At 45.2% G+C, this 21,229-nt stretch overlaps 1 pseudogene; it reads right to left on the bottom strand.

Moving 5' to 3' along the window:
- The window catches only part of LOC128343875 (zinc finger protein 624-like), a 36,519-nt pseudogene extending 17,413 nt beyond the window's left edge, over positions 1-19,106 (bottom strand).
- Between the last annotated feature and the right edge of the window lie 2,123 nt (positions 19,107-21,229).

The following is a 21,229-nucleotide window of genomic DNA, read 5'->3' as shown; positions in this document are numbered from 1 at the left end:
TCCCACTTGTTCTCCTTCGTTTTCCCGCTTGTTCTCCTTCGTTCTCCCCGGTTCCCGCTTGTTTTCCTTCGCCACTGCCGCCTCTGCCCTCCCCAGTTCCCGCTTGTACTCCTTCGTTTTCCCGCTTGTTCTCCTTCCCGCTTATTCTCCTTCATTTTCCTGCTTGTTCTTCTTCCCGCTTGTTCTCCTTCGTTCTCCCCGGTTCCCGCTTGTTCTCCTTCGCCGCTGCCGCCTCTGCCCTCCCCGGTCCCCGCTTCTCCTTCTTTTGACCCAGGAGACAACATGTCCGCCATGTCTCTGCGGCCGTATCTTTCTCGGGTGTTCAGGGCATGCACTCTGCGCATGTCCAGAACGGCCGAGAAAGACACGGGCACAGAGACATGGGCGCACACCTAACTATTTTATTATAGAGGATATTCCCTTTTGTCTACCGAGTGGCTCCAAAAGAAGAAACCCAGTATGTGGGGATTGTGAAACTACTTCTGTATTTCAAATGGACATGAATCAGCCTCCCTGCTCTAGATAATGACCATGGGGAAAGATTCATAAATATCTTGACAACAATGATGGTCAGAAATGGAATTTGTATTGCTTTCTCGGTGGGGGGCGGGGGGGCTCATCATCATAAAAGGTTATTGTTACGGTCCAGGCCTGATTTATATACCAAATATGCTCATTAGCTAGCATACAAAATTAGGCCTGTCCCATAGTGTCACCAAGTGACCAAGTTCTTTTATATAGTGACCACGTAGGATCTGGGCACAAGGAAGGACATCAAACCATTCCTAAAAGGATTCAATGGGCATTATTGAGTATAAAAGAATAACAACATCAATCACGCTGAGCAGAAAGCAGAACACTCTATCAATATATTACTTACAGCATTTAAAACAGAACATCCTAGCCAGCACCAATATTCAACCAGTGTTCCTAACTACCATATGTGTGTGTATTAAATCTTCCTAGAGCCTAATATAATTCAGATACAGATGGAAAAGGGGGGGAGGAAGGCTGAGGGCTGGCATGGTTGGGGGGAGGGGATCAGGAGTTAGTAGAGGAAAAAAGGGGGGGAAGGAGAAGGAGGGGGGAAGATGGAAAGACCCCAAGGCTTGTAGAGGCATATTACCAGGATCAGAGAGACTTGAGAACGCAGGATCTTTCAGCTGAAGGAGCGAGGCCTCTGGCTGGAGACAGGAGTTGTTGCAGTTGCTCAGATCACGGCTGAGAGTCAGAGCACCATGGCTGGGGAAGTCTTGACTTCTCACTGCGCAGTAGAAGTCACAGACAGCTCCTGTCCATGGACAGAGTTCCTGCTTGTTGCCCTACGGCTTAGCAGCAAACTCTGGGATCGCTTGTGAGCAGATCTTGAATGTAGACACAAGACGCCCATAGGCACAAGACTGCTAACTCTCTGTCCAGTAGCCTCATTCTTTATAGTGTATTTTCCTTTGATCTCTCATAGAATCTATTCAAATCTCCTCTTTTCCTGGGTCCCCAAAAAGGGGTGACAACGCTGTTACCTTCTGGACAATGTCTTTTAATTATTCAGGATATTGGCCAGGCCAGAGAGATCTGAATCTCATCTTCTGTAAACTGTGTGCTTAGAAGGGAGGGGGAACATTGCCCAAAGCACATCTGCATCTCAGAGCTACAAATTGCATCTTCCCCGATTTGCCAGTCTGACCCCAAAAGGTGTTAAAGTGTTAGTAGAAAGACTAAATCTACAGGTGTTCTCCTAGGGTGGAATTTCTATAGACAGCAACTGAGTAATCCCCTTTGGGCATAGCAGAGCCATCACTGACAAAGATTAACATAGATTTCTTGCAACAGAAGAGGGGAGATCAGCCTCTGGCCTCTTCCTCAGACATTATCTGGTAGTGAGTCACATTTTAGCATATTGATTAGCTCAGGCCTGGCCTTGAGTACCCATTTCACAATACAATGCTGTCAAGCAAAGGACATTCGAGTTCGCAAACAAACCAGGCAAGTTGTTAGCTTGGAAAATTAGATCTGAGAAGGAGAAAAATTATATATCCAAAATACTTACAACAAACGGGCTCCCTTATGATGGAAAGGAAATAAGAGCGGAATTCTTTAAATATTATTCAGAATTATATAAAGGCAAAATAGTTGAAGATAAAAAAATTGAGCAGTTTCTTAGGACCAAAAATATTCCAAAACTTACTAAGGAGTAAATAGAAATTATGAATGCTCCGATAACAGTTATGGAAGTAATAGAAGTAATAAATCAAGCCAAGCCCAATAAGGCCCCTGGGCCTGATGGACTGTCAGCTTTATACTATAGTCATTTAAAGATCAAATTTTACAACCTCTTCAATGGACTATGAATGATATTTTACAAAAAGGGACTATGCCGGATTCATGGAAGTACGCAAATATTGTAGTAATCCCCAAATCAGACCAAGATATAACGTTAGTTAAAAACTATAGACCAATTTCACTTTTAAATAATGATTATAAGCTTTTTGCTGCTATTTTGGCAAGAAGAATGAAGGTTATACTGAGGCATTTTATTCATGAAGATCAAGCTGGATTTTTGCCAAAGAGACAATTGAGAGATAATGTCAGAACAGTCTTGAATGTACTGGAGTACTATGAAAAACATAATGATAAACAGATGGCGATGATTTTTTTAGATGCAGAGAAAGCTTTTGACAATATTTCGTGGCAATTTTTGTGGAGATTACTAGAGGTAATGACTGCTGGCAATAATTTTATTAGGGCAATTAAGACGATTTATTCGGAGCAATATGCTAAGATTATTATAAATGGGGAATTAACAGACAACTGTGTAATACAAAAAGGGACTAGACAAGGATGTCCACTTTCCCCATTGCTTTTTATATTGGTTCTAGAAGTGCTTTGTAGAACTATCAGAGAAGATGATAAATTACATGGTCCCAAAATTGGGAAACAGGATTATAAGCTGAGAGCCTTTGCAGATGATGTTGTGCTGTTTTTAGAGAATCCAATGAATAAGATTGAAATACTTTTGGATAAAATACAACAATTTGGTCAGCTGGCTGGATTTTATATAAACAAGACCAAGACTAAGGTGTTAACTAAAAATATGGATCAGAAAACCAAAGACAGATTCTCTGAAATAAGTGAGCTGAAAGTGGAGAAGAAAGTTAAATATTTGGGGGTTTGGTTATCAAATAACAACTCCCTGTTGTTTACAAATAATTATGTCAAAATATGGAATTCAGTGAAAATTGATTTACAAAGATGGTCTAAAATGAATCTGTCTTTAATGGGAAGAATTTCAGTGGTGAAAATGAATGTCCTGCCTAAAATGTTGTTTCTCTTTCAGACTATTCCCATAATTAACACTTTAACTTGTTTTAAGCAATGGCAGAAGGACATAACTAAGTTTGTTTGGCAGGGGAAAAGACCAATAATTAATTTTAAGAATCTAACAGATACAAAGGAAAGAGGTGGTCTTAACTTGCCAGACTTAAGGTTGTATTTTGATGCTGTTTGTTTGACATGGTTAAAAGAATGGATAACGCTAAGAAATCCTAGAATTCTTGATTTAGAAGGATTTGACAGAAGGTTTGGTTGGCCTGCGTATTTGTGGTATGAAAAAAGTAAAATACATAAAGATTTTTTGAACCACTATGTGAGAAGGAGATTAATGAGGGTGTGGTTAAAATACAAAAATTGGTTTGAACCTAAAACTCCGTTATGGGTATCTCCGATTGAAGCCTTATCACGTAAAGAAGTAAATATGCAAATGTGCTGGGGTACCTATAGGGATTTGTTACATTTTCAGGAAAAGGATTGTAAGTTAAAAAGCTTAACTGAAATACAAGATTTGGTTAGAGATTGGTTTCAGTATCATCAGTTAAATGAGATGTATAAGAAGGACCTTAAAGTCAGATTTGAGGACCAGACTTCAAATTTTGAGAAGGAATTATGTCAAAATGATGAAAAATTAGTTTCTAAAATGTATAAACTGTTGCTTTTGGAGGAAACAAGAGACGAAGTGGTTAAAACGACTATGATAAAATGGGCTCAAGATGCGGGGCGTAATATAGAAATGGCAGCCTGGGAAAAGTTATGGAAAAATGATTTAAAATTTACTGCATGTTATGCTATCAAAGAAAATTATTATAAAATGATGTATAGATGGTATCTGACACCAAAAAAATTGGCATTAATGTATAAAAATGTTTCAAACAAATGTTGGAAGTGTGGCCATTTTGAAGGCACATTTTTTCATATGTGGTGGACCTGTGGGAAGGCTAAAGCCTATTGGGATATGATATATAATGAATTAAAGAAAATATTTAAAATGACATTTCCTAAGAAGCCAGAATCCTTCCTGCTGGGAATAACACAAGGTGCAATTTCTACAACCAATTTAACATTTTTTATGTATGCCTCCACGGCGGCTAGAATTATATATGCACAGAAATGGAAGTCTAGTGAACTGCCTTCAAAAGAAGACTGGCAGTTAAAAATTTTGGAATATGCGGAGATGGCAAAACTTACAGCACTATTAAGAGATCAAAACTTGGAGTGTTTTAAAGAAGATTGGAAATCATTTTTGTTGTATCTAAAGAATTACTTTCCTACTATGGACTTGACAGCAGGGTTTGAAATTTAGTATAAATCGCAGGTTGGTTAGATTAATTATGTTTGTAAGGGTTTGAACTTATGTTTTGAATTATCATCCTACCAAGGGTAAATTTTATAGTTGCTGATTCACGAAGAAATGTGATCGGGAAGTCCACCTTTTATGTGTGTATTTTTAATGAATGATAATATTGCCATTGTTAAAATCAATAAAAATTGAATTTGCAAAAAAACAAAAACAAAAACCAATGCTGGATTGCCTCCTCCTTCACAGAGCAGTTGACCTGGGTGTCAGTTCACCTTCAGTCCAGGCCTTAATTCATTTCTTAATATAAAATGAAATCAGACACAGGCCTGAATTCCACATGCTTCTGAGTTGCTACCTTAAAGCCTAAGGTTATGGCACATGTGCTCGTAACAACAAAATGGCAAATGCGGTTCAATGTGCCCTGAGCCTTTTTGGAAGGGTGGTATAAAAATTGAATGAATGAATGAATGAATAAATAAAATAGAGTGTAAAATGGTGCACACTGGGGCAAAAAAACCCAACTTCACATACAGTATACTCTTATGAGATCAGGCTGTCAGGAGAGGGATCTTGGGGTTGTGGTGGACAGCTCATTGAAAGTCTTGGTTCAATGTGCAGCAGCTGTGAAAAAGGCAAATTCCATGCTTGGAATTATCAGAAAGGGGTTTGAAAATAAAATTGCTAATATTATGAGGCCCTTATACAAAACTATGGTGCAGCCACATTTGGAGTACTGTGTTCATTTCCGGTCACCAGATCTTAAGAAGGACATTGTAGAACTGGAAAACTTGCAGAAGAAGGCAATCAAGATGATCAGGGGCCTAGAGCACCTTTATTATGAGGCAAGGCTGCACCACCTGAGGCTTTTTAGTTTAGAAAAATGACGACTGAGGAGAGGCATGATAGAGGTCTACACAATTATGCATGGTGTGGTTTCACACCAGTGTGGATTCTTTGATGCCTACTAAGCTTTCCACTTTCATTGAAGCTCTTTCCACACTCCAAGCATTTATATGGGTTCTCTCCTGTGTGAGCTCTTTGATGACTATTAAGTATGTCCTTCCACCTGAAGTTCTTTCCACATTCCAAGCATTTATACGGTTTCTCTCCTGTGTGGGTTCTTTGATGCCTAGTAAGTGTTCCATTCTCCCTGAAGTTCTTTCCACACACCAGACATTTATATGGTTTCTCTCCTGTGTGGGTTCTTTGATGTACAGTAAGCTTCCCATTCTCGCTGAAACTCTTTCCACACTCTAAGCATGTATATGGTTTCTCTCCTGTGTGGATTCTTTGATGCACAGTAAGGCATGCATTGCCGCTGAAGCTTTTTCCAAACTCCAAACATTTATATGGTTTCTCCCCTGTGTGGGTTCGTTGATGCATAGTAAGCTTTCCATTTTCACTGAAGCTTTTTCCACACTCCAAACATTTATATAGTTTCTCTCCTGTGTGGATTCTTTGATGCCTAGTAAGCTTTCCACTTTGACTGAAGCTCTTTCCACACTCCAAGCATTTATACGGTTTCTCTCCTGTGTGGGTTCTATGATGTACAATAAGAGCTCCCTTATGGTTGAAGCTCTTTCCACACACCAAACATGTATATGGTTTCTCCCCTGTGTGGGTTCTTTGATGCACAGTAAGGCATGCATTGCCACTGAAGCTTTTTCCACACTCCAAACATTTATATGGTTTCACACCAGTGTGGATTCTTTGATGCCAAGTAAGCATTCTATTATCACTGAAGCTCTTTCCACACTCCAAACATTTATATGGTTTTTCCCCAGTATGGATTCTACAATGTAAAGTAAGAGCTCCCTTCTGGATGAAACTCTTTCCACACTCCAAGCATTTATATGGTTTCTCTCCTGTGTGGGTTCGTTGATGCACAGTAAGCGTTCCACTTTCACTGAAACTCTTTCCACACTCCAAGCATTTATATGGTTTCTCTCCTGTGTGTGTTCTTTGATGCACAGTAAGGTATGCATTGCTGCTGAAGCTTCTTCCACACTCCAAGCATTTATATGGTTTCTCTCCAGTATGGGTTCTTTGATGCCTAGTAAGATTTCCCTTATGTCTGAAACTCCTTCCGCACTCCAAGCATGTATATGATTTCTCATCTGTGTGCATTTTCCACTGAGGTTTAAAGCTTGAACTGAAGCTTTTCCTTCTCAGATCCTGCAGCCTTCTTTCTCTTTCTTTCTGCATTGTTTTTTGCATTCCATTTTCATGGACATCACCAGGCTGAGAAGCAAATGGTCCAATCCTCTTCTTCCATTTTGTTTCAGTTTTCTTTTTCTGTTTTTCCCTCTTCTTCCATCTTACACTTCCCAAATATCCTCCAAAAGGATTTTCCTCCTTCTTCCTCCTCCGACTGTCACCTGCTGGGATGAAGCCAGAAAATTGGTCACAACCTGGGATAGAAAAGGAGCCTTCAGGAAAGATTATGAGAAGAAAGGTTGGCAGCTTTTTCCATATTTGGCATCTATGTGGTTACACTAAAAGCTATTGGACTCAGACTGAGAAATGAATGGAAAACATACCGCAAACAGAACTGGCCTTAGACCCCTGTTATGCTCCTGTTAAGTTAGTTTGGCACTGGAAGGCCGGTGTAATACTTCATTTAGATAGTATATGAATACTTCCTTGCTGAATGCTTTGTATTTTGTGGAATAGCAAGAAAGGGAGATGGAAGAATTGTTTCAATGTAATAATGGGTCTATAGCTTCATTATCACTAGTATGGGATGCTTTTAAATGTTTTATAAGGAGTTGTATAATAACATATGCACTCTTTTTTTAAAAAAGTTACAAAAAGCTAAGAGAGTCTTTAGGAAAAAAAAGGCATTATTAACTGAATATGCTACACACCCCTCCCAGGAGTTGTATAAATGTTTGTTGGTCATTAAGAGACGGACGTTTGGGGCAGTGTAGAAATAAAAAATATAATAAAATAAAATTGGGGCCATTTGTCCTCTGCAATCCCCACTCAGAAAGGGGTACGTCAGGGTTGTATATTGGCTCCACTTCTTTTTAATTTTTATATTAATCATTTGGTTACTTGTTTGGCAGATCTGAATTTTCATCCTCCAAAGTTAGCAGAGAAGCACATTAACTCATTGTTGTATGCTGATGATACTCTTATCCTGGCAAGAACACCTGTGGGTCTCAGATGTGCCCTGGGGGTATTGGCCTCCTATTCTAAAGGAAACTGTCTTGAAATTAATTATGCTAAAACAAAGATCATGGCCCTCGGTAAAAAATCTAAACATCACAATTGGAAAATTGATGGCCACCCTATTCAGCAAGTTTCTACCTCCAATTATGTGGGGGTCCTCTTCCATGCCTCGGGCTCTAGGAAGCCACATGCTACCTATGTGTCCCAGAATGCTCAAAGGAGTGTGTCCGCTATTCTCAGGGTTTTTTGGAGTAAGGGGGGGCGTTTTACACCCTCTGCTATCAAACTTTTTCTTGCCAAATCTCTCGCTCAGCTTACATATGGTGCACAGCTAGGGCCTTTATCTAGTTTTCAGCAGGTGGAAAGAATTCAATCTAAATTTCTTAGAGCTGTACTTTCTACCCCCCGTTGTGTCTCTTATGCCAGATTGAGAATGGAGATGGGTCTAGTGAAGGTGGAGGCTAGATATTGGATACCTACAATTTTTTACTGGATTAAAATCCATCACTCCCATGGCAGTTTAGTATTTCTCACATTACAAGATTCATTTCATGCCTCCTGGGAACGCAGAATACTTACTAAACTGGCAACATTGGGGTTGCTTCCGCTTACCCTGCTCAAAATGGAACTATCACAAGCCCGTGCCTTGGTGAAACAGAAAATATTAGACATGGAGCGGCAGGAAGATCTATCTAAGTCTCCAGGTTTCTACTGTAACGATATCACAAGGTACCTTGTTGCTCCTTTATCTTATCTGCAACAATTAGACATCCCCAGATATAGGTTGGCTTTTACACAGGCCAGATGTAGATGCCTTCCCTCTGCTGTCCTTGCTGGTCGCTACAGTGGGACTTCTTATGCAGAGCATCTATGCCCCTGCGGTGGTGGGGAAGTTGAAACAATCGAACAAGTTTTGCTTTATTGCTCCTTTTATAGGGACTTACGTTAGAACTAATATCTCCACTGTTGGCTCGTTTCCCAGGAAATACGCCTAGCCAACAAGTGGCTTTCCTGCTTGAGGACAGCATACCTGCCATTTCTTGGAAAGTGGCGGGCTTTTGTGCAGCAGCTCGAAGAGTGCACCAGTTTTTAATTAACAGTCCTAGTGCTGCTCTATAACCATTTAGTTATAACATTGTTGATGGGTTAGACTATTGACTTTTTAAAAAATTATTTATATTTTAATTGTATTTCCCCCCCTTTGTTGTGCTGGTCATAGACTGTAATAAACTTTGAATGCTGAATAAAATAAAATATGAACTTAATAAATCATATGCATTGGAGATTGAGTTTCTGTTATATTGTACTAAAAATATTGGGAGTTGGGAGAGAAATCAGCAGGTGAAGAAATATAGGCTTATAAACTGAAACAGATGAAGCAACAAAATAGAATATTTGCTAGGGGTGTGCAAACCAGACAAAAATGCAGTTCAGTTCGAATAGGAATAAATAGAAATCGAACTCTGATGTGCCGAACCAGTTCAGTCGAAATGACCGGCTGGTCCGGTCGTTCAATTGAACTTCATATGCTACACAACCCTCCGAGGAGTTGTATCAATTTTTGTTGGTCATTGAGAGACAGAAGTTTGGGGCAGTGTACAAATAAAAAACATAATAAAATAAAATATGAACTTAATAAATCAGACTCTTGTGTCACTGCACACCGCAGAAAAACATGAGCAAAAAAGAGGTTAACAGAGCATTTGATCCGTTAACCTTGTCTTAGGGGAGGGCTATTTAGGGCGGTTAACTGCCGGGAGCAACAATTTCAGCTCAATTTTTGCCAAAGCTCTATCCACACTCAAATCAGTTATGTGGTTTCTCCCCGGTCTGGATTCTATGATGTACAGTAAGATTTCGCTTTTGGCAGAAGGTCTTTCCACACTCCAAGCATTTATATGGCTTCTCTCCTGTGTGGGTTCTTTGATGCCGCCGGATCGGCCACCCACACGACTGCCGGCGCTGTCACGGAACAGGCGGAGGCTGCGGGGATTGGGGGCCACGAGGCCCCTGAAAGTTCCAGGATACCTCACCCAAGCACATGGGGAATCCTGTAGAGACCCCCAAGCCCGGGAGGTCAGGGGTCTATCGTGTGTCACCGCATGCCGCGGCAACAGGCAAGCCAAAAGAGGAGATTAACGAAGCACCCGCTCCATTAACCTCATCTTAGGGGAGGGGTATTTAGGGCGATTAGCTGCCGGGAGCCGTGCAGCTCCTGTTGCAGCCCACGATCGCCCCAAAGCGGGCCGGGCTCCATTGGCCCGTTTGGGGGCGATTGTGAGAATTGCCTCAGAGTTTTTGATAAGATACATATGGGGGTTTTGGAACAGGTATTGATTAAGCTTGGATTGGGTTCAAATGGCTAGTGCAATTAGATACTCTGAGAATAGTCATGGCATTATACTAAATAATGGCATGGAACTAAATAGTAGGATCTGCTGCAGCCAGCAAAATCCCCTAAGGGGTGAGGGTGAACATGTTTTGGATAAACCAGAAGGGGACAGAGCAGAGCCAGGAGTTGAGCAGAAGGAAACACAGGACAGCTTGCCAAATAGGACAAATGATGGTAAGCAGGAAAGCACACACCAGCACCAGGAGAGGGACCTGGCATATAGGTGTCTATACACCAATGCCAGAAGAATTCCGAGCCAAGATTGGTGAGCTGGAGTACTTGGTTACTAATGAAAACATAGATATAGTGGGTGTAACAGAAACCAAGTAGAATGGTAAGAACCAGTGGGGGGAAAGACGACTGCGGGGTGACAGGATAGAGGTCTATAAAATCATGCATGGTGTGGAGAAAGTGGATAGAGAGAAATTCTTCTCCCTCTCACATAACACTAGAACCAGGGATCATCCCATGAAATTGATTGCGAAGAAATTTAGGACCAACAAACAGAAGTACTTTTTCACACAACACATCATCAACTTGTGGAATTCTCTGCCACAAGATGTGGTGACAGCCAACAACCTGGGTGGCTTTAAGAAGGGTTTAGATAACTTCATGGGAAAGAGGTCTATCAATGGCTACTAGTCGGAGAGCTGTGGGCCACCTCCAGCCTCAAAGGCAGGATGCCTCTGAGTACCAGCTGCAGGGGAGTAACAGCAGGAGAGAGGGCATGCCCTCAACTCCTGCCTGTGGCTTCCAACGGCATCTGGTGGGCCACTGTGCGAAACAGGATGCTGGACTAGATGGGCCTTGGATCTGACCCAGCAGGGCTGTTCTTATGTTCCTATCTTCTTATTCCTGTATTCATGGTGAAACTGTTAAAAAGTACCATTTATCACTAAAGCTGAAGTTTGAGCTACAGTTCCAACTGGCTATTGTGTCAAAAGTCTCTGGTCAGCTTCTTCAGTAGAGTGAGATCGTGACACCCACCTCCCACGTGGGCTTCTGCAGCCTGGCAGCTGGAACAGCCCAAACACAGCTGAAGTGACCTCCCAGCTACCCTTCTGCTCACATTACATAGCTGAGAGGGGAACCTCCCCCAGGATGAGTGTCTGTACAGATAAGAACATAAGAACAGTTTTGCTGGATCAGGCACATGGCCCATGCAGTCCAGCATCCTGTTTCACACAGTGGCCCACCAGGTCCCTCTGGAGAGCCCTCAGACAAGAGGTGTAGGCATGCCCTCTCTCCTGTGGTTGCTCCCCTGCAACTGGGATTGAGAGGCATCGTGCCTCTGAGGACGGAGATGGCCCACAGCCACCAGACTAGTAGCCATTGATAGACTTCTCCTCCATGAATCTGTCTAAGCCCCTTTTAAAGCCATCCAAGCGGTTGGCCATCAGCACATCCTATGGCAAGGAATTCCATAGATTAATGATGCCCTTTGTGAAAAAGTACTTCCTTGTCGGTCCTTAATTGCCCGACCTTCAGTTTCATGGGGTGACTCCTGGTTCTAGCATTGTGAGCGGAGGAGAAAAATTTCTCTCTGTCCACCCTTTCCACTCCATGCATAATTTCATACACTTCGAGCCAGTCTCCCCTTAGTCGCCTCTTTTCCATGGTAAAGAGCCCCAGATGCTGTACCCTAGCCTCAGAAGGAAGGTGCTCCAAGCCCCTGATCATTTTGGTTGCCCTCTTCTGCACTTTTTCCAGTTCTATGATATCCTTCTTAAGATAGGGTGACCAAAGCTGTACACAGTACTCCAGATGTGGCCACACCAGAGATTTGTATAAGGGCATTATAAGAGAAAATAAAATGGCACTTTTATTTTCAACCCCCTTCCTAATGATTCCTAGCATGGAATTAGCTTTTTTTCTCAGATGCCGTGCACTGAGACAACACTTTCAATGAGCTGTCCACCACGACCCCAAGATCCCTCTCCTTTTTAGTCACCAACAGCTCAGATCCCATCAGCATATATGTGAAGTTGGTGTTTTTTGCCCCAATTTGCATCACTTTACACTTGCTCACATTGAACCTCATTTGCCATTTTGTCGCCCAGTCCCCTGGTTAGGAGAGATCTTTTTGGAGTTCCTCACAATCCGTTGTGGATTTCACTACCCTAAATAGTTTTGTGTCTATCTGCAAATTTGGCCACTCCGCTGGTCAAACCAAAGTCTAGATCGTTTATGAACAAGTTGAAGAGCACTGGTCCCAGTACCGATCCCTGAGGGACCACACTTCCTACCTACCTCCATTATGAATAATGTCCATTTCGTCCTACTCTGTTTCCTGTCCTTCAACCAGTTACCTATCCACACATGAACCTGTCCCCTTATTCCATAACTGCTAAGTTTACTCAAGAGCCTTTGTTGGGGAACTTTATCAAAAGCTTCTTGGAAGTCCAAGAATACAATGTCAACCGGATCACCTTTATCCATATGCCTGTTGAAACTCTCAAAAACTCCAAAAGGTTAGTGAGGCAATACCTTCCCTTGAAGAAATCATACTGGTTCTCCTTCAACAAGGCCTGTTCTTCTATATGCTTAACAGATCCTGGATCTCCCTCTCTCAAGATGCTTTGGAAGGCTGTGATCCTGTTATGGACAGTGTGATAGTTGGAAGCAGCTACAGTCCTATCAATAAACTTCTGAAGTCCAACGAACTGCCCTCAAAGTGAGATTCCTAAGGGGGAGGCTTCAGAATGGAGCAGAGAGAGGCAGTTAAACTGAACTACTGAACACTCGGTGTATCATATAGGGCTTAGAAAAGCCCATAGATAGGGACATAGAGAGCTAGCTAGAGGGTTTCTAGAGAGGTCTGTTCTGAGACTGGTGGGGTTTCAGGGAGGGACGGGATCGGACAGGATCTGTGTCTATAGGTGACAGGCGATCCAACTGTGGCTATCTCAGTCATATACTTAGATAAATAGTACAGTCTGTCAATTTACACTGTGTAAAACGTCTGCCAGTGGGTGAAGTCTGTGTCTCACCATCTTACATCTCACATTATTTACACTTTAGCCAAGGCTTGTTACTATGATAAAGAAACCCTTACAAGCGTCAAGCCCTGCTTTGGCAGAGAGAAGCCTTTAAGCTGCTTGTACATAAATACACTTGATTTTCTTTCATTTAAAAGTTCATTCTGTATCCAGAGTGGTAAACCTTCTCCTCACGCAGCCCTCAGCTACGCTACTCGGGGTGAGCATGATGGCCGCAGTGAAAGAGAAAGAGAAGACAAAGAGAAGTAGAGATAAATAGAGATTGCTCAGTAATACTGGTAAGTATAAGACTGTTAACCTCTCTAGTTTGGGGTACTGACCCCCGTCACTAGTAGAGTCCCAGGCTGACGAGTGGGGTGCCACTTGTCACAGAGAGCGTTCCATCTTGGGTGGGTGTTTGATTGACATAATGAGCCCTTTTGACCTCGGTAAAGACATTCTGTGGAGGCTTCCAGTGAGGCCTTGTTTGCACACCTGTTGTTATGCACTCTGTGTAGGGCCTTCACGTCTCTCCTCCCAGTCACAACAAAACCAGGCATGACAATGAGGTCCTCAGCTTCTGACAGGTTTTGAAGTGGGAGGCGGGGCGGAGAGTGAGAGTGAAGGGTGCCACCTCTCTCATACATTAGAGAGGCCAGTAGGAGGCTTCCTGGAGAAGACCTGGAGTGGATACTGCTGTGGCGTGAAAACATCAAGGAAGGAAATTGCTTTTGTGCAAGCTGTATTCCTGGAGAAATAGGAACTGTTTTGTATATTTTAGGTTCCTTTTAGTACTTTCTCCTTGTATTTTGTATATGCTACTGTATTTTGGAAACTGAACATCTAGTTGTATGTGTGCCTTGACTTAGTGTCCATGCAACTCAGTATTGATTCTGATATAATTTTGATTTTTGCAATAAAAGAGATATTGGTACAGAAAAGAATCCCTCCTCTACATTTTTTAAAACCTGTCTGAATCATCTTTGGCTTAGCTCAGCCTAAGACCAAAGTTGTTCACTTTTTGGGGAGAGAGGATTAACTGGGATAAGATATAAGCTATACATTTTATATAAAGCGGGCTCATACATCTCCCTCTCAGAGGTATCATATACGTTATAATCGCCCTCCCTGCAGACGGTCAGCCTCCTGAGGGGAGGGGCTGCAGCTCAGGGGCAGAGCGTCTGCTTGGCCTGCAGGAGGCCCCAGCTTCAGTCTCCATGCAGCCCTGGGGAATTCTTCATCGGAAACCCTGGAGAGTTGGGACCAGTCAGGGTCCTAGTGAGTCAGATGGATCAAGGGTCTGAGCCCATATGAGGAAGTGTCACCTCCTCAGGGTCTGTCAGACAGGGGCGCCTCAAGGAGGCTTTAAGGCTCTCCACATGAGCAGTGTGGAGAGCCTTAGCGGGTTCTGCAGGGAGAGCAAGTTTGGCCCACTCTCCCAACAGATGAGCGGAAAGCCCACCCTGGGCGGCCAGTTTGGCCACCCACACAATTACTGGCTCCCTCATGGAGATCAGGGTCTGCCAGGCCCCCAGAAGTCCCAGAATGCCCCTCTCAAGTGTGCAGGGCATTCTGGAGAGCCCCCTCTCCCTGACACTAGGAGGCTTGTTCTAGCCTCCAAGTCAGGGGAGAGCCACAGAGCCGCACCGTTGCAACCCACGGTCACAAAAATGGGGTTAGCGGAGCGTTCGCTCTGCTAACCTTGTTGGGGGAGGGCCTTTTAGAGGGCGAGATGCCGGTAACCGCACAATCAGTTGCAGGGGAGTAACAGCAGGAGAGAGGGCATATCTCCAACTCCTGCCTGTAGGCTTCTAGCAGCATCTGGTGGGCCACTGTGTAAAACAGGATGTTGGACTAGATGGGCCTTGGGCCCGATCCAGCAGGACTGTTCTTATGTTCTTAACTCCCGTGGCGGCACACGACCGGCCAAAACCGGGCTGGGATCCCTTAGCCCAGTTTTGGTTGGTGGTGGGAATAGCCTCTTTCTTTACCATTATTAATTGCATTTCTATTCCACCCTTCCTCACCTCCTAGCCTCACAACAACCCTACAAGATATGTTGGGCTAAGAGATTCTGGGTTCAGAGCCACCCAATGAGATGGATCACTGAGGGACATTCTGACCCGGATCTTCCAGCTTCTTGTTTGACATCGACAAGTACACCTCACCGGCCCTCCCTGACAAGTAGACTACACTGCCATGCTGCCACCATCACAGCAAACTAGTCTGATACTTCTGATGCCTTCTAAAGGAAAAAGAGGGAGTCTCACCCAGAGAGGCCACAATCCAACCATTCTCTTCCATGACTTCCCTGTGCAGAGTCTTTTGGCCAGAATCCAGCAGAGCCCACTCCTCCTCTGTGAAATGCACGGCCACGTCCTCAAAGGTCACCTGGCCCTGAAAGAGAGAAAGGAGAACATATTTCTTCCCTTGAAGATCACATCACGGTTCTGTTTCTCCTAAGCAATAGTCAGAAGAACTGTTCAGGTAAGGTGAGCTGAGAAGGAAAGGGGCATTTGGACTTTCCCCCAACGCCCAGTAGGGCAGGGCACTCACTAGACTGGGTGCCAAGCCGATCAACATCTGGGGGTTTCCTGGCTCTGCACTTACTATTGTATTTACTTGCTGTTGTAACATGAGTGCCTGTGGGAATTTGTCATTATTTGTGTAGTTTGGCTTTATCTTGCTTTGTGCCTCTGCATTTATTGCCTTTCTCATTGTTCACTGGTTCTGTGGTAGATTTCTTGCATCTATTACCCATGTTCCCCTCAGTTCTTCTCTCGGCTCTGCACAAAGCCAGTGGCAACCATGCTGGCAGGCAGGAGAGAACGAGGAAACTGGGAGGACGTCCGCCCTTGACTGGGCGAGAATGGCCCAAAAAGCCATTGCCTGCCTGCCACCAGGAGCTAAAAGGTCCCTCCCCTCTGTAGAAACCCTGGGAGATGATGCAGGGAGAGGAAATGAAGTCTTGTAAGGCAGTCCCTTTTAGGGCTAAAAGGCAGAATACAGGAAGGTGGGCATGGAAGGAAGGAGAGGGGTTAGGAGGTTGGGTGGCTGACCCTGTGAACATATATAATGGGCTTCAAGCCAGTGATTAGGGATGTGGGAGCTGGCTCAAGGTCGAGTTGGCTCGCACTCGAACTGGCCTGGCTCAAGGCCTCAAAGTCGCACTAAACCCACCAGGTCGGTCCAGGGCCAGCTTGGGGGGGTGGTTTGTTGGTTTATTTGAAGAAAAATTAATGGCAGACTTAGGGCCATTGATGGGCTCCGGAGGATGCTGTCATGGCCCCAGGGGGGGAGGTACCCTGATGCCCCCCCTCCGGCCATGCAGATGGCCATCGGGCATGTGGAGCAGCCTCCAAAATGGCCACAGCCACCACAGAGAGATGTCTAACGGGCGGAAAATGACCGGAGGTGTCTGGATCTACTCGAACCGAACCGGGGTTTCCAGTTTTGTGCACATCTCTAGCAGTGATAAGGGGGCCAGTAAAGATGGAGGGTGGCTGCCCGTATGGGCTCCTGGGGAGGAACAAGGCATTTCTTCTCCCTCCTCCATCCTCTTTCCCCAGCAATCCTTCCATACCTGATCTGGTCGTCCTGAAACGCCTCCCACTCCACCCGAAGGAAGAGATGGCTGAGAATGCAGAGGCAGAGTCATGCCAGCACCTGTAAAGGACAGAAAAGTGATGGGAAGTTGTAGGAGAATGAGAGAGAGAATATATAAGAAAACCCAACACAAATCTTTTTTAAAAAACGAGAATTTCAAAAACCACTCCATGTTAGCTTTGTGCAGAAGCAACAACACAACATGCATATGTGGGCACATAATGTCGACAACTGTCATAATTCAGTACATCCTTAAAACTGGGGGAGAGGCTGGAGAAAAGGCCTGAAGAGGAGAGGTGGGGGACATTTTACTTCTGGACGGTTTTTCCAAAGTAAAAGGGGAAGATATCAGTGGACTCCCAAACATTCCCTTGGCAGGTGCTGAACTGTTACGAGGTCAGTGTTGCTTGTCTGCAGAACAAATTCTTCAAATGGGGTGGGGAGGGGGGCAGGCAATCATACAGTGAATGGAGCAGCCTTGCCACTTGTAGGAACAAGTTGCCTTCTACTGAGACAGACCATTGGTCCATCTGGATCTATTGTCCACATTGACTGGCAGTGACTTTCCAAGGGTTCAGTGAGTAACATTTGTAACGCCTGAAACAAAAGATCATTAAAACCTTTTGAGAGGCTGGAGAGGAGGATCTTCCTCAAATGGGAGCAGGGAAACATAAAAGGAGACCACAGAGAGCAGGGATATTTCAGGGAGGACAGGAAGGTGTCTGCCCCATCCCGCCTTACCCAGCAAAGAGGCACCACTGCCCTCCTCATGCAAGATCTCCCTGGACAAGGGTGTCTGCCTAGCGTCCGATGGGTCCGTCTCTGCCTCGTGGAAATCAGGGACCGCTTCTGTCAAGAGTCCTTGCGTCTGAAACAGACAGAAGAGGAGATCCTAGGCAGGGAACAGGGAGAGAGAGATTAGAAACAGGAAAGACCCACAGGAACATAGGAAGCTGCCTTAGAGACCCTTAGTCCATCTTGCTCCATGCACTAACTGGCAGCGTCTCTCCAAGATTTCAGATACAAGTCCTTCCCAGACCTTCCTTCTGCACACAGTCAGATGTTCTTCCACTGAGCTAAGCCACCAGACCCAAGAAAAGCTGCCATATACAGAGTCAGACCTTCCTCCATCCAGCCCAGTACTGTCTATGCTAACTGGAGGTGGCTCTCCAACATTTCATGCAGGAGCCCTTTCCAGCCCTACCTGGAGATGCCAGGGAGTGAACCTGGGACCTTCTATATGCAAGCAGATGTTCCCCCACTGAGCGATGGCCCCATCCCCAAGAGAAGGCCCCTAACCAAAGAGAAGAGGGGGTGGGGTGGGCAGGTCATTCTCAGCTCTTGGCAACTCCCAGGATGAAGTGCTCTCTCACCTGCTGATCTTCCTGCTGCTTCTCCTCTGCCTGGCTCAGGAGGAAACCTTCTGCAAGGGACACCGCCTGGGAACTGGTCTCCGCTCTGCATTCTCTCACCCATCTCTCCATCTCCGGGGGCAGAACGGTCAGGAACTGCTCGAGGATCACCAGGTCCAGCATCTGATCTTTTGTGCATCTCTCTGGCTTCAACCACTGACGGCAAAGGTGGTGGAGTTGGCTGCAAACCTCTCGAGGCCCCTTGGTCTCCTGGTAGCACAACTGCCTGAAGCGCTGGCACTGTGCATCTGAGCTGCTGGTGTCCTCTTCCTGGATCTTCTTCTCTGTCCTTTCCCAGAATTCCCCAGTGCTCCCAGCCAGGTTGGCCTCAGGGCCTTTTCCTGCTTCATGGCCAGCCGAGTCTCCCTTTTCCATTTTTAATCTGCTCCAAAGCAGCCTCCAAACGGTACCTTCCAAGGGACGGAGGTCTGTGACACCCAAATTCCACTTTGTGGAGAAAAAGGAGACAAATGCTAGGAATCAAAGAGGAACTAGAAAGAGAGGGTGGGAAAGGGGTGTGGGGGGGGCATCTTTCCTTAAGGGCCACAGAACTAGCCTCCCCCTTAGTCCTCCCTTGGGCTTCCCCCGCCCCGCACCACTGTATCTGCTTCACCGTTCTACAACACCTACTTCTCCTTTATTCCTCCCTTTCAGGAGCTTTCTGCACGCAAGAACCCCACGTTTATTCCCTGGCATCGGCCGGGCCAGAGGAGGGCGTGCGGGGGAGGGGGCCCAAACCTGGAGAGCTGCTGCCGGTCAGTGCAGACAACACTGACCTAAGCAACAGTTGGCGAGCGGGATCTTTAAGAAAGAGGAGAGGAGATCCTTTACCATGCAGCTCATCCCAACTACCCATGCATGCGCGCCAAGTGTGCCTCCCAGCCTAGCCCCCACCACCCACGAGCAGCTGCCTGCCTTATGTGCCGCCCTGCCCTTGTGCTCTGTCTGCCTCTCTGCTTGGAGGTCTCCAGCCACCCTCCCTCCATCCCTCCTTCCTCCTTTTCCCACTCTGCGCCCCCCCGACCCCTCTCTCTCTCTCAATGTACGAGCACCTCACCAGATTCCGCCCCCCCTCCCGCCGCGGGAGAAGACCAGGGTCACCTTCCCCCAAAGGGAGAGGCGTGGACGCTGCAGCTCCTTCTGACTTCGGGGTGAAAGAAGCTTCCAGGAGCGCCTCCGGCTAAAAGCAGGGAAGTGAAGTCGCTTTGCTGCCTCACGTCACGATGGACACTAGCTCCACCCACCCAGGAAATGCTCCATTCAGCATCAAAAGGGGCATTTGCTCTGCAGCGGATCCCGCCGCTTTCCACAATTCCCTTCCTCTCGGAGACAAAGCATGATAGAGCAGAGAGACAGAGCGTCTTCCCACCCCCTTCAGGATGCGTGTGACCCGCAAAGGGCGATAGTCCAACAAGAACCCGCAGTGCTCGTTGTGCAGCTCTTGTCTCTTTCTACCTCTCTGACCTTTGTTCTTCTTCCCCCAAAAGAGGAGGAATTAGTTTGCTGGGTGCAGGGAGCAAAGAGTTAAGGTTGCAAAAGTTGCAGCCTGAGTGGAAAAGGGGATCAAGTAAGTGTATTGGCGATAGATACAGGACTAACCTCTTCACAAAAAGGATCTCTTTAACTTAGGGAACTCATGGCCACCACGAGATATTCACGGAAAGCGTGTGCATATCTCCCTGTCCAGCCCCAAGACAGCATCCCTCCCATGATGGCTGCTGGTGCCTACCTTATGTTTCCTTTCAGACTGGTCCTTTTGGGACAAGGGCAAGGCTCTTATTTATCTGTCATTTACTTTTCTATGTAAGCCACTGTCAGAAGAGCTATTGCTGAAAGGCACTATATACAAATTCACCATCACGGGAGTCGTGCTATAGTTAATAGGGAGGTACTCCCTGCTGCCACCAGATGTGCCAGTGAATGAGATGACCTTCATAGGGGATTATTTGTATGCTTGAAAGTGGGAGAGATCCAAAAGTCAAAGCAGGACAATACCTTGACCTACTACAGTATTGCAATGTGGTGAGCAACCTCTATTGGGGGAGGGGAGGTGGATTCCCATAATGCACCACTCCGTAATGGGAGCTACAGGGGGAGGGGTGATAGATAGATAGATAAATCTTTATTGTCATTGTCCTGTGCAGAACAACGAGATTGAAAAGAATCTACAACCACTACTACAGGACCTAACAAGAATAATCTAAACATATGCCCATACGCCCCCCTCCCATCAACCCACTAAAAACCCACTAGAAAACTCTAAAAACTAAATACAAAAAACCCTCAGAAGCTGTGTTTTGCTGCGTTCAAAGCTGAGACCACTTTTGGGTAGAAGCTACTTCTCAAGCGGCTGGTCCTGGTCTTTATGACCCTATACCTCCTTCTCGAAGGCAGAAGCTGAAAGAGATCATTTCCAGGGTGCATGGGATCCTGCGCTATCTCTACAGCTTTATTATAACACCTAGTGGCATAGATTTGATCTAAAGTAGGAAGAGTACACCCAATTATTTTCTCCGCAGTCTTAACAACCTTGGACAGCAGTGTTCTTTCTCTGGCTGTACAACTCCCAAACCACACACAGATCCCATAAGTCATCACACTCTCTATAGCACAGCGATAAAACACCAACAATAGATTACTTGAGAGATTAGTCCTCCGGAGAACTCTCAAGAAGTATAATCTCTGCTGTGCTCTCTTCACCAGATCTTTGGTGTTTGCTCCCCATGTCAGGTCATCTCTCAGCTCCATTCCCAGAAATCTAAACACCGAAACCCGTTCCACACAAATCCCTTCAATAATGAGTGGCTGGAAATCCAATTTGCATTTCCTGAAATCCACAATGATCTCCTTTGTTTTCTTTAAATTGAGGAATAAGTTATTCTCCCTACACCACTCTGTCAGCCTCTCCACCTCCTTCCTATAGGCCGACTCCCCTTCTCCAGCAGTAATCAGACCAACCACAGTCGTGTCATCTGCAAACTTAATAATCCTATTGCTGAAGTAATTGGGAACACAATCATATGTGTAAAGCGTGTAC

This window comes from Hemicordylus capensis, chromosome 2, assembly GCF_027244095.1.
Source record: "Hemicordylus capensis ecotype Gifberg chromosome 2, rHemCap1.1.pri, whole genome shotgun sequence".
NCBI classification, from domain to species: Eukaryota; Metazoa; Chordata; class Lepidosauria; order Squamata; family Cordylidae; genus Hemicordylus; species Hemicordylus capensis.
The sequence above is the reverse complement of the archived record's forward strand: the minus strand, read 5'-3'. Positions and strand labels throughout refer to the sequence as shown.